Raw genomic sequence first — 13994 nt, 5'->3', positions numbered from 1 at the left:
CATTCACTAGAGGCGCTTTTGTACCGCTTTGAAGCATCGTACACGTGGCTCAGTGGTAGCGTCTCCGTCTCACACTCCGGAGACCCTGGTTCGATTCCCACCCAGCCCATCTTGCAAGAGTTGAGCCAAAGCCACCTAGAAAATCAGTCTCTGTAGCACGCCGCAACCTTCGCTTCTCATTCCAACGAGCAGCTCTGTCTCCAGGAGGCATCTCACCTGGTGAGTGTCTAGCAGAGGCAAGCGCAGCTGCTTATATACCGCCGCGACGCCGCGAGTGACGGCGCGAGTTGGAGCCCCGTTCTCCTCTGTCGTGACGTCACGGTGTCACGTGGTATTCAAGGCGACACCGCCGCGCCTAAGGAGCTGGGCTGAGCTCTCGTAATATGCTTCGCATAAAAGCGCAGCTGCTTATACACACCGCCGCGACGCCGCGAGCGACGGCGCGAGTTGGAGCCCCGTTTCTCCTCTGTCGTGACGTCAAGGTGTCACGTGGTATTGAAGGCGACACCGCCGTGCCTGAGGAGCTGGGTAGAGCTCTAGTAATATGCTTCGCATAAAAACAACTTGCAAGATGGGCTGGGTGGGAATCGATCCAGGGTCTCCGGAGTGTGAGACGGAGACGCTACTACTCAGCCACGAGTTCGATGCTTCAAAGCGGTACAAAAGCGCCTCTAGTGAATGCGGTGTTGCCTTCGAAAGGAGCTGTTTCTAAGGCTCAGGCGTGCGTCGCTTGCTCAGGCGCACATTTCGTTGCCGCGCCGAACGCTGCGTTGCTCGACGCTCACCGCGTCCGATGCGGGGCGCGTAGTCGCTGCGCCGTAGCCCATTGTCTTGCACCCCTCGGCGGGTCGACGGGAACGCTATCGCGTTCCACTCTTGAAGGCGAAGCTTAAGCGTCCTCCAATTTTTTCTACTCTGTTACGCCGCTCGTCGGTGAATGTCTCGGCGGCGTGGGACACCTTGACTCTTCGTTCTTTGTTGCCGTGCCGGACGAATCTTGCCATATTTACTCCAACGAACTGCATGGCCTTTGAACACTTGAAGACTCATCGAATGATATGTTCTCGAGTTCCATCGCCGATACATTAACTCCTGCCGAAAACTCTGAGGTTCTTCAGCTTCTACACCACATAAGAAATTCATTCGCTGCTTCCCAGCCGCAACTGGACCCAACGTCAGAAATGTACCACTACATTGACACCTGCTTACACCAGCCGTTGCGTCAAAGATCGTAACGCGTTCCTGCCGAAGAGCGCCTTGTCAGTAACGACCGATTCGAAGATATGCTATGCGTGGCGTTATTCAACCAATTCACACTCCCTGGGCATCTCCTGTCGTTCTCGTTCGTAAGAAGGACGGGTTTATTCTCTTTTGCACTGACTACCGTCAGTGACATAAGGTAACGCGCAAAGACCTCTATCCTTGGTCGCGCATCGATGACGCCCTCGACAGCTTTCACGGAGTGGACTTCATTTCGTCCCTAGACTTGCGTCCTGACTACTGGCACGTCCCCATGGCTGAAGCCCATCGCCAGAAAACTGCATTTACTACACCTGACGGCCTATATCAACTCAACGTGATGACTTTTGCACTTTTCAAGGCACCTGCCAAATTTGAACGGCTCATGAATAATATTGACCTGTATAACCAGCACTGACCTGCAACTGAGCCTAAAGAAGTGCCGCTTCACTGTGCGGCAGCTGACCATCTTGGGCCACACCGTGTCCAAGAAGAGCATTCTACCCGACCTTGCGAAACTTCGTGCAATTGCTGAGTTTCCGAAGCCTACTAATATCAAAGGACTTCGCAGGTTTGTGGGCCTATGCTCATATTTGTGGCTCTTTGTTGGCCATTTCGCCCTTGACCCAGTTTCTACTCGGTGGCACGGACCTCTCCTCCTGGTCCCCTACGTGCGGCATCGTCTTTGATACGCTGTATTGTCTTTTTACCTCTCCGCCTAATCTTCGCCATTTCGACCCGACATCTGTGACTGAAGTACATACGACGCCAGCGGGGGTGGTCTTGGCGCCGTCCTCGCGCAACAGAAACACGGCTACTACGGATACGTCGTTGCCTATGCGAGTCGCACGCTGACAAAAACAAAGGTCAATTACAGAGTGACTGAAAAAGAGTGCTTCTCTCTAATATAGGCGCTTGGTAAGTTCCTCACATACTTATACGGCTGCCCATACGACGTTGTGGCGAATCGCCACGCGCTTTGTTGGCACGCCAAATTGAAAGAATCATCCGGCTGTCTCGCGCTCTGGACAACTCGAATCCAGGAGTAAGATATTCGCGTAGGCTATCGCTGCTGACGCAAGCACTCTAACGTAACCCTGTACCGTTCACCTCTACATTCAGACTCGGCCTGCGGAACCACTTGCACACACTCCATATCAACTCTCGACCTGGGCTCAATTAGCACCAAACAACGCCGTGACCCGCCAATCGCTTCTCTTTTCGCTTCTTTCTCGATCATCGACCATCCCTGTATCTTGATGTCTCCGACGCCAAGCTGTTCATTTCGCCATTCGTGATTGGCTGCTCCACCGACAAAACTGCGCTCCCGAAGGCCGTAGATGGCCACTGTTCATTAACCGCAGCTTAAGATCACAAATGATTGCCTCTTTTCAAGATGATCTGCAATGTAGCCACGCGGGAACATTAGGCATGAAATGCTTTTAGCTCCCGTTGTCGGCGACCTACAAGTTACCTTGAGCCATGAGCCAGAGCCGTTATCCTGGCACTCAAGACGAGAACTGAGCGAGAACATCCTGGCATCGTCGCGAGAGCAAAATGAGATTATCCGGGTAACCAGGTAAAACTTGAGAAAATGCGGTCTTGGCCCCCCAGCCTTTGTACTGCATCGCATTACATACGCTATTTACTGCCAAAATAAGTTACAAAAATATTTATTCCAATTTCTTCCTGATGTTTGGTCACAATGTCACTCAAGCTGTAACTTCTAGCACGCCAAACTTTTATTTCTCATTTCTAATAGCGACGTTCAAAAGGCAGATGCAGGGCATCGTAAACTTGATAATTGTGTTCTGGGGCTTAAACAGGGTTGCCTGTGCTCTTTTAAGCGCCAGCGGTGCCTGAGTTCTGCGGCGCCGCTTTCGCGGTACCTGGAGGGATGGCACCACTCTACGTGACCAAGGCCTACCTAAGGCCTTCGTACCTAAGGCCGCACATTGACCTAACTAAGGCCGCAAATAGCCAGCCGACCACTTCAACTCAACAAGAAAAAAAGAAGTATCCACAGATGCTGAGAGCGCTGCACTGTTCCAAGAAGAAAAGCGGACTAAGGCTGCGGCACCACCGGCACCAAAAGGTGCCATATAGACGTAATTGTTTCTTGTCGCTGTCTGTGACAGGAAACAATTGCGTCCATATGGACCAGTGCACAGTATGGCGTGGTGCGGTGCGGTGTGGAGGGGCGTCTCATTGCGAACATGCACTACATCCATTTTAAGATTTAGACTATTATCATTTCCAACCAATCTAATTTGCCGGTAGTCATTTCATGCTATACACCTATTCTCGATTAAGGGAGAACCAGCAATTCAGTTCTGCCCTGACTGTCAGCGTCGCAAATCGCCTATACGCGCGCTGGCGCCTTGCAGCCGCTTCTGTGCCCAGCCAAACCTTTCGATCGCTTCGGCATTGACCTCTACGGCCCGCTTCCAATGACGCCGGATGGCAACCAGTAGATCATATATATTTATATATAGTTGCGGTGGACCATCTGACACGCTATGCCGGATTTGCTGTTTTAATTAAATGCTACAGCGTGGGACGTAGCCTTTTTCGTCCTAGATCGCTTCATCATTCGAAATGCTGCACCTCGTGAACTGCTTAGTGATAGAGGTCCCACCTTACTCTCCGAAGCCATCGAAGCGCTGCTTTCGCAATGTCACATTATTCATCGAACAAACACGGCATACCGCCCACAGACTAACGAGCCCACAGAACGGCTTAGCCGTACTCTCGGTTAACAACACTCTCGGTGGTTATCTCCGCACTTCCTCAGTTTAACCGCACTCTACGGGGGCTATTGTGAAGAAGAAGACGCGCCTCCGTCCATTGGCATCGCGCAGGCTCGGCTCGCTCAGCTCGCGCTGCTGGTCGCCGGTGTCTTTCGAGACGGTGGATCACGCTGGCTCGCCGTTCCTACTCGTAGCGTCCTTGAAGGAATGCACCACCAATAAACATCGTATCAGCGAAAGCGTTGTACGGCCCATACGCAAAAACCCGTCGGCGTAGTTGGCGTGACCGAAAGATCGTACCAAAAATGACCGGTGGCGCAAAGAGTAAACGCACGTCACAGGATGCTCGGATTGACGTCAAATTTCTCAGGGATGTTCCTGTAAACAAAGTAAATTGATGGCGTTGAAAAGAAAATTTGATAAATTTTGCTCCGGATGAGAATGAAGCCCGGACCTCAGGGATGCGAGAGGTGAACGCTTCCCATACGCTACAGTGGCTCCGCAGTGCTGGTTGACTAAATGTGTGTCTAATGCGTTCGTGTTTGCACACGCGACGCGCAGCCAATGGGGAAGAGATGGCGCCACGTCGTGAGTCTATAAAATGAGTTTGTAAAATAAAAAGCCTTAATGTACAAATGAACGGCACTGACCAGTTGCACGAGATATGAACACTTCGCGGGCAAGCGAGCGCATTGAGGCGCTTGGCACCTTTTGAATTGGCCTTATCGAGGCGCAGTTAGAACGCAGGAGAGAGCTTGTACGGACAAGGAACCTGCGAAAGAAAAATTCACTATTGGGGCTATAATGCTTTCCCATTTCGACACGTAAGCAATCTCAAGCGTCTCTGCTGATTTTTTTTTCTTTTCACCCTGAAAATATGATTCCATTCCAGTTTGGTCTTTCTTGATTCGTTAGCTGTTGCAAAATACTAAAGGGCATGTTTCTGTGCAGCGTTCCGGTCGCATATTTGACTCCCCATTACTTGTGAGTAGGAGCGAAAAATCAACACAATAAGCGGTCTATCGCCAACATCCGACATGATGTGGTCGCGCGGAGGCGATTATCGCCATCGACGAAGGGAAAGATGAGACTTGCAGTTTCTTGCAGACCGCGAGCGGGGAACAAGCTGGCCCGGACAGCTAATGTTAAAGTTTAGACTTTATGGCGTTGCAGTTCCTGCTTTATTTTTGTGTTTTTGTTTATTTGATTTGATGCTCTGAAGTGCTGGCTCTTCAGCAAATGTTACTGAAGGACCAACATTTCGTGCTACACTTTGGCCGCACGTGCATCTGGCGTTCCATCGAAAATGTGTATAGATGAGTTATATAGACCGTGTGGTTTTTTGTCGAACGAAGTTCAACATACGCAGTTAATTCTATAATCAAGAAGGGGGCTGACAGATGGAATAGCACACTGAGGTATAAAGTTTGTAAACAGGGATAAAGTGCCTCAGAAAGACTGGCCAACGTTTCGATAGGAGGACCATCCGCCTATCAAAACGTTGGCCAGAGGCACATTATCCCTGTTTACAAACTTTGCACCATAGTTAATTCTAGTATGTTCCGTATGTTTAGATGCAAGGTTTACGCGATAAATGTTAAGGGTACGTCCAAGCGCTGAGGTTATTTGTTCCATAAGATCAGGGGGAGGGCCTCATTCACTACATCACAACTGTGGTTAATCTTTCAGTTACATATTTAAGTTATTCGGGTATACGAGACGTAAGAGAACTGAGGTATACGACATTTTTTTTCGAATTGAAGCAGTTCATTCGGCTTCCCTGCTTACAGCGCGGGTAGCGATGCAAGATATGCAAGTTATAGAGCGAAGACAACGGGGGACCATCTAAGCAACGCGACTGTCTTGATGGAGGTCTTCGTTGCTGTACCGCTGTGTTCTCGCGATAGGTGGTACCAGAAGATTTGGATGGTTGGAAAATATGAAATCACGGCTCACCGAACTTCTGTGAGGCGCAGTTTTAAGACCAACGAGAGCCCTATTCGTTCGGCCACGCCGACGGTAGGGTTAGCCCTAACACCGAACGCTGGCGCGCGGGAGCTCGGAGACCCGCAAGCAGCCACCGTTTCTACGGTGAGCAGTGGGGGCGACCCAGCCCGGAACGCTACGATCGCGGGAAACCCAGGCACCATTGCCCACCAACCCACCGACACCGAAACCATGGAAGTCGTATCCGAGAGTCACCCGAGACCCCTGCCTGACGAGGCCTTGCCTGGGCCGTCTCCCGTCCTCTCGGAGCAGCTCCACAATCAAGAATCTCAGTGGCAAACGGTCGTTTCCCTTCATCGGAAACGCCGTCTTCAAAAACAACAATCCACTGGTGATCAAGACCCAGTCGGGCAAACCCCACCATCGAAAGCCACACCGTTAGGGCTCTAACCCAGGCGCCACCCGCCGCCACGAAAGCCACGTCGCAAGCTACCTGCGAAGAGCGCGGAGCCGGAACACCTATTTCTGAAGACGCGGCTGCAAGGAGCAGGCCTCGCCGACTCGCGCCTCCACTCCCGTGCACTGACATGAAAATCATTATCCGCCCGACCCCGGGCCTCATAGTTCGAAAACTACAGACCCACCAGGTGGCCAAGGCGATCGTCCAAGCCACCGGAGGTGCGCCGACCTGCAAGGGGGATGATTTCATCGTCCGCCTGCGACATGGCTCGAACATCATCATCGTGAGCACCCCTCACGAGGCCACGGCGGCCACCCTCATGAAAATTATAAGCCTCACCTTTCACGGACGATCACACCCTGTGAAGGTGTTTCTATCAACACCCGAGGGCCTGCTTAAAGGTGTCGTACACCGCATCGACGCAGGCACCGGCGAAGAAGAGCTTATGGCGAATCTTCAGGTCCGCACACATGGAGTCCGCATCGTGCAGGCCCGTATGCTCGGACAATCCCAGACAGCCCTACTCCACTTCGAGGGACCCCAGGTGCCTAGATTTGTGTATTACTACGGAGGGGAGATGCCTTGCCGAGACTACCAGCCGACAAGGCAGTTCTGCTCCTTCTGTAGAATCACCGGACACCGACCAGACGTCTGCCCCAACCCGACGGTTCGTGCGTGCAACGTTTGCAACCACATTAACCCAGACGCCGGACACACTTGTGTTCCGAAGTGTGCCCTGTGCGGAGGAGCCCATCTCACGGCCGCAACAGAGTGCAACAACAAGCTCAAGCGCATTCCACCCAGATGGAAGCCTACCTCCACCACCACACCCAAAACCCAACGACAGCCCCGCGCGGTCACTCAGTCGACCAAGGCGGCTGACCTTCGCCCGCGATGGTTCAGCTCCGAGCGGGAAGACTCCGACTACTCGGTGTCTCCGAGCATCTACGGATCCCGGTCCGGTTCCAACCCAAGGTCCAGGCACCGCTCCTGCTCTCGCCCCCGGTCTCACTTTCGGTCGCCCAGATGGCGATCTCGGTCGACTCCCAAACAAGGACAGCAGGCAGCACCAGCCACCGCGGCACAAAAAGAGAAGGGGCCCCAGCAACACCACCGCAAGACCAAGGAAGCCTCACTCAAGAGGACTACCACCAATGAACACGAGGTAAGCTGGGCAGCAGTAGCCTCCCCCTCGTATAAAAAACCACAGACGCCACCATCTGTTAAATTGGAACAGGAACTCGCCACCATGCGCGCACAGATACAAACACCCACACAAGAAAACAGACAACTCAAACAACAAGTGATACAGCTCACACAAATACCACAAGAGATGGCTCCGCACAAGGACATCATTGACCTACAAACCCATGTCGATGCCATCCGCACCCAGATGCAAGCCTTCATGGACGCTACAGGCGCCCAGTTGGAACAAATAACACAGACTGCAATACAACGCACAGATGCAGCAATAAAACACATGGAATCCACTGTAGATAGCAAGCTTAGGAACCAGCTTCACTCCATAAAACTACGAAAGACGCTACGACAGAACCTTTACAAGGCCACACCTGCAGCAGCACTTAACCAAATCGTAACATCACCGACCACAACGTCCAACAATGCCTAGACGATACAGGCAAGTCAAAGAAAACTTTGAAATTTGGCAATGGAACTGCCGTGGGTACCGGAGGAAGAAAGGGCTGCTGACACAATTGATCGCCCATTCCTCAAAGCCACCGGGGGTCATAGTCCTACAAGAGCCCGGTACCCGACCAACACTACATGGCTACGAAGAATACCACACAAGTCAAGACGACAAGTGGAAGGTAGCCACACTAGTAGACAGAAACATCACAACCAGACAACACAAACCCATAGACGACGTGGACATACTACATGTACTTCTCGAAATAATATACAAAGGCAACCAGAAACAGAGCGCGTTCATCCTCAACATTTATTGCCCCCCGCCCCCCAGCCAAAGGCGGGCAAACATAGGAAAGCTCTTTGGGGACACCCTCCGCCTCGCTAAAGACAGTCCCCTGGTAATCATAGGCGACTTGAACATAGAACACGCTATGGGAGTACCAGAGGCAGGATTGGAAGGGTCTCCAGCTACAAACACTAATTGAACAGTGTCACTTCACACTCATCACAGACCCGAACATACCGACGAGGGAAGGGAACAGCGTAACATGCGACACCACTCCCGACCTCGCCTTCATCACTCAAACAACGCGAGCCGAATGGCTCAACACACTCGAAAACCTAGGCAGCGATCACTACATACTAAACCTAACACTACAGACTGGACGCCTACGCAGGCAGATCGGCACAGCTAAGCTCACTGACTGGCGAAAAATCAGGGAAGCCCAAGAACAGGATGCTGACACAATCACGAACCTGGAAGACTGGTGCGACAATCTCCGTCAATATAAACAACGCCACACAAAGGAAATCGCCAGAACGGAAGAGACCCCAGAGGTGGATCCCCACTTACTACACCTGTGGGATGCCAAAAGGGGCCTTACCCGTCGCTGGAAAAAAACAGAAATATAACAGGAAACTCAAGACGCGCATAGCACAAATAACAGCTGAAGCAGAAGAATATGCCATGCAACTCGCCTCAGCGAACTGGTATAGATTCTGTGACTCCTTCGGTGGCACGCTGGACACGGCCAAAACGTGGCACATCCTCAATGCCATCCTGGACCCCACCAAAACCAAAGGAGAAGGACACAGGGCTCTGGAACGCTTACTACACACCTACCCAGGCAGCCAACAAGACCTCATCGATGCCATCAAGACCAAGCGCTATGGCGATCCCACTCCCACACAACCATGTAGAACACCCTACACAGGACAACCCAACCCACTAATGGACGAACCTATCACCGAAAACGAATTGAGAGCAGTCATCGCAGCAACCACCCGTAATACAGTGGCGGGCACGGACCAAATCACGAATTCGATGATCAGAAGCCTGAGCGACAAGTCTATCTCCGCGCTCACGGCCTTTCTCAACCAACACTGGGAACAAGGTACGGTACCGGCGATGTGGAAACACGCACGAATAATCATGATCCCTAAACCGGGCAAGAAATTGGCAATTGAAAACCTCAGACCCATATCGCTCACGTCCTGCCTCGGGAAGGTGTACGAAAAAATTATAAACACGAGACTACAGAGACACTTGGAAGATAACAAACCCCTGCCGGACACCATGTTAGGTTTCCGCGCAGGCTGTCCACACAAGATGTGCTACTTCAAATCAAGGAAGAAGTCCTCAGTAACGTTTCCCGCAGCGGCGAACACGTCATCCTAGCAATCGACATCAAAGGGGCTTTCGACAACGTCAGCCACTAAGGAATCCTAGAAGGGCTGGCCAACACCAGCTGCGGCGAGCGAACGTACAAGTATGTTCAGAGCTTCCTGAGCCACCGCGCGGCGGAGCTGAAGATGGCAGAGATCCAGACTCCAGTGTACCACCCTCCCAACAAGGGCACACCACAAGGTGCTGTCATCTCTCCCACGCTGTTCAACGTCGCCATGATCGGTCTCGCAAGCAAACTGCAGGACGTAGCAGGTCTTCGGCACGCAATCTACTACGCAGACGATATAACGCTCTGGACCACAACAGGGTCCCTCGTTGAAAAACAAGAACGGCTGCAAACTGCAGCAAATCTCATCCAAGATTACGTCAGCCAACGGGGTCTACAATGCTCCCCCGAGAAATCTGAGCTCCTACGAGTCTGGCGAGGCCGGGGTAACCCCACAGTCCCCACAGACCCAACAAGAAGGCACGAGGTACGCCTCAACGGGGGCCTCATACCAGAGAAGCCATTGCTGAGGGTGCTTGGCATGTGGCTGCAGTCCAACCAGCGGGCCACACACACCCTTACACTCCTTAAAACCGTTGTGAAGGCGGTATCACGCATGATCTCCCGCGTAACATCCAAGAACAGAGGCATGAAGGAAAGAGACACCCTCCGACTGGTCAGTAGCCTGGTGGTGAGCAGAATCACATACAGCCTGCCTTACTACCACCTCACACAGTCCGAGACAAAGCAGGCCGACACACTTTTGAGGATGGCTTTGAAGACCGCGCTCCGCCTTCCGATGAGTACATCGACTGAAAAATTATTGGCGCTAGGGTTGCACAACACCCTCAGCGAACTGACAGAAGCCCATTACGTCTCGCAACAACAGAGACTTGCGCGGACTCGCACGGGCCGGCAGGTCCTAAAAACCTTGGGGTTCCCAGCAATAACAACACGAACCCAAGAAACCTGCTTGATACCTCGTCACGTCCAGGAATGGTTTCACCTTGCCCCAATACCACGCAACATGGACCCTAACCTACACTCCGGCAGGAGGAGAGCAAGGGCCCAGTACATGGAGAAAGCGTTCAGGTTCAGTACAACGGACCGTTTTACGGACGCCGGCATGTATGGGACGAACAACAAGGACGCAGTTGCAGTGGCATGCGACCACCGAGGCCACGTTACCTCCGCGGCATCGACCCGCCCCTGCACGATTACGGAAGCCGAAGAGCTGGCCATCGCGTTAGCCATCCGCGAGGGCCTACACGCAAACCAACCATTGACGATCCTCACAGATTCCCAGCAGGCCTGTCGCAACTTCCTACAGGGTAGAATGGGAAGACCTGCTGCACAAGTCCTAGCCGGAATACTCAAGGAGGACTCTGAGGACTTCACCACCCAAACCATCATCTGGATACCGGGCCACACTGGCATCACGGGCAACCTGCAAGCCGACAGAGGAGCTCGAGGATTCGTACACAACCGAGCACTGATCACGCCGGCTGCAGAAGACCTGGACCCTGTAGACCTTGAGTATTCAGCCATCGTGAACTACCACAGAGGGCGTCGCTTGCGATATCCACCACCCCATCGAAACCTAACGACAGAAGATGCCGCTGCCTGGCGTAGGCTCCAGACAGGCACTTACACGAACCTACACATATTACATCGGATACACCCCACAGCCTACAGAGACGAATGCCCATGGTGTGGGGCCACACCAACCCTATACCACATTACGTGGGAGTGCACACTACACAACATAGAACACCCAGACACGAACATAACGAGGGAGCAATGGGAGGCACTGCTGTCCAGCTCGGCTCTCGACGACCAGCTCAAGCTGATTAAGAGAGCTGAGAAGTTATCAAGAGCCAGCGGAGCCCTGGATTAAGGGCCCCGACCATTAGCGGTTTTTCTGATTATTCTTTTAATAAAGTTGATCTATCTATCTATCTATCGCGATAGGTGGGTGGAGGTGCACAATGCACAAATGAGTCACACAAATCGCAAATTCAAGCGAATGCCGCCTTAGGATACCTTGCGACTTTGTTGGGGCTATTCGCCAAACTATGGACATGAGACATCGTTACGTTGGTGTATAACAGGCATGGAATGTCCTTGAAATTTTCATTTCTCATGAGAAATACGACAACACAAACACTTCTAAAGCTTCAAATGACATCTTCAAAGGAGGCACTAAGTTATACTCGAGTCTTTAGGTGTTTGGGTTGTTTTTAGATATTCAGTGTAGCACACCATTCTTATTCAGAATCAGAATCAGAATCAGTTTTTAGTTTCCTCAAGGAAAGGAAAAATGGACCCCAGACAAAAAGCGGCTCATGGAGCAGCTTGACGAGGCCTGAGGCCCTACAGGCAGTGGCAACAGCGGCAAAACAGTAGTGTATGTCGTATTAGAAAAAGAAAGCAACTTGAGAAACAAACATTCATCTAGTGCTTCATGAAACTGGCCTTGTGAGATGGAAACCTTGCGAGTGAATTTTGAGTATTGCACTAGACCATGAACGGCATGTTGCAGGGAAGTTTGTTCCGCGCCTGCTGACCGAGTGCAATAATAAATAAATAAAGATTAAGAAAAAGGAAGCTTTTTGTATTTTATGTTAGGATTAAAAAACATCACACTCGAAGTAACCCAAACGTTATTTCGAAGATGACCACGGATGACGAAAGCAGGTGCTTTGGATAGGACCTTGACACTATACAAGTATACAGCGAATTGAAAACGAATTCGCCAAGACCAAGTAAAAATATGACAAGTGTGCTGGCGTGAAGACGATGGACATTGTTTGATTTATTTTGTATCGTCCTGAACAAACTGTCAATCAGCAGTTGGGCGTATGGAGGCGACTGAGCGAGAATGTGCAAGGGAAACGTGAACAATTGCGGAATGCGGGTGACTAGTTTTTCTATTACGGCAGTGCCCTAACTGACACTGCTTTACCTAGGACGTGATCCGCAACCTTTTCGAAATGGCCCGGCGTTCCCCATCGCCATTTTTAATCGTACAACTCTTCCTATGATTTCTTTCTTTACAGTTAGAGAAGAAAATATATTAAAGGAAACATATTTAATTGGTGCACGAGCTGAAATAAACTTTTCTGGGGCAACTCAACAAGAATAAACTTTTGGAGTTCCAAAGCTGCTGCGAACCACGAGAGAAAAGGTTACCCAAGTGCAGTGGCTCCAGTAGAGAATATTTCGACGGAGAGTAGGTGAATTTCTGCCTAAATAGAAATAACAGGTTCGTTTGGAGGCTGTCCGGTGTTTTGTTTATTTTTGGTTTGCCCTCGCATATAATATTAGACGTAGTCTTCACATTGTATAAGGAAATATATTTGGAGGCTGTCCGGCGTTTTGTTTATTTTTGGTTTGCCCTCGCATATAATATTAGACGTAGTCTTCACATTGTATAAGGAGATATGCCTTGGACGCCAACACCTTCCATAGATGGTTATCATTAGATAGCGTGGTATAGTTGCCTTTAGGCATCTGCAAGGTGTGTTGTTGCTACTTATGCCTCTTAGCCCGACATTATCGTTCAGTGAAAGGCGCCTTGACGGTGATTATCCGAAGCGATGGAAATGGACCCATATGCACAGATATTTTTTTCTCGATCACGTCCATTCAAGTTTTCAGCCGTTCTACCTGTAACGACTGTAACGCCTTTCTGGAGACCAAGCGATGATGAACAGTTATCCTAAAGAGTTGCGAGGTGTCGTCAGCCAGTGAGTTGATTTTGCTTCACCGGCTGCTTTGTCGGCTAACCTTGGGCCTGCCTGTTATTCCGAAAAGGGCCGCTTGCCAACAGTATATCAGTCGAGAAGCTAGGCTCAGTGCTGCATGCGCACTTCCTGCGTCAGCGTTCCAGCTCCACGTGTTGCAGTTGAACAAACTTGCTCCTCCGCAAACGCAGTGGGCGCAGCCCGGTAGGATTACCGCGACCCGATATAAAGCTGGGCTGGAAAAAAAAGCGTGTAAGAGATGTGTCGCTGCTGTTTCCCGTAGCTAGGTGCTACAGAGGGAAATCAAACGCTTTGTATACTACGCGTGTATGGTCACTAAAAAGAAGAGGCAGGTTCGCCAATAAAATATACGTATTGTAAAATGTGATGTGTTTTAGCGGCAAATATGTTATTTACGTATGTTGTGACATACTTAGATACTTGACGGTGCTAATGTCTCTTCTATCATTTTTTTTCAGATTCATATTTTTTTTTTTACCTGGATTGGGGAAATTAATCTATAGTGAAA

Source organism: Dermacentor andersoni, chromosome 5 (genome assembly GCF_023375885.2).
Source record: "Dermacentor andersoni chromosome 5, qqDerAnde1_hic_scaffold, whole genome shotgun sequence".
Lineage (NCBI taxonomy): Eukaryota > Metazoa > Arthropoda > Arachnida > Ixodida > Ixodidae > Dermacentor > Dermacentor andersoni.
The sequence above is the reverse complement of the archived record's forward strand: the minus strand, read 5'-3'. Positions refer to the sequence as shown.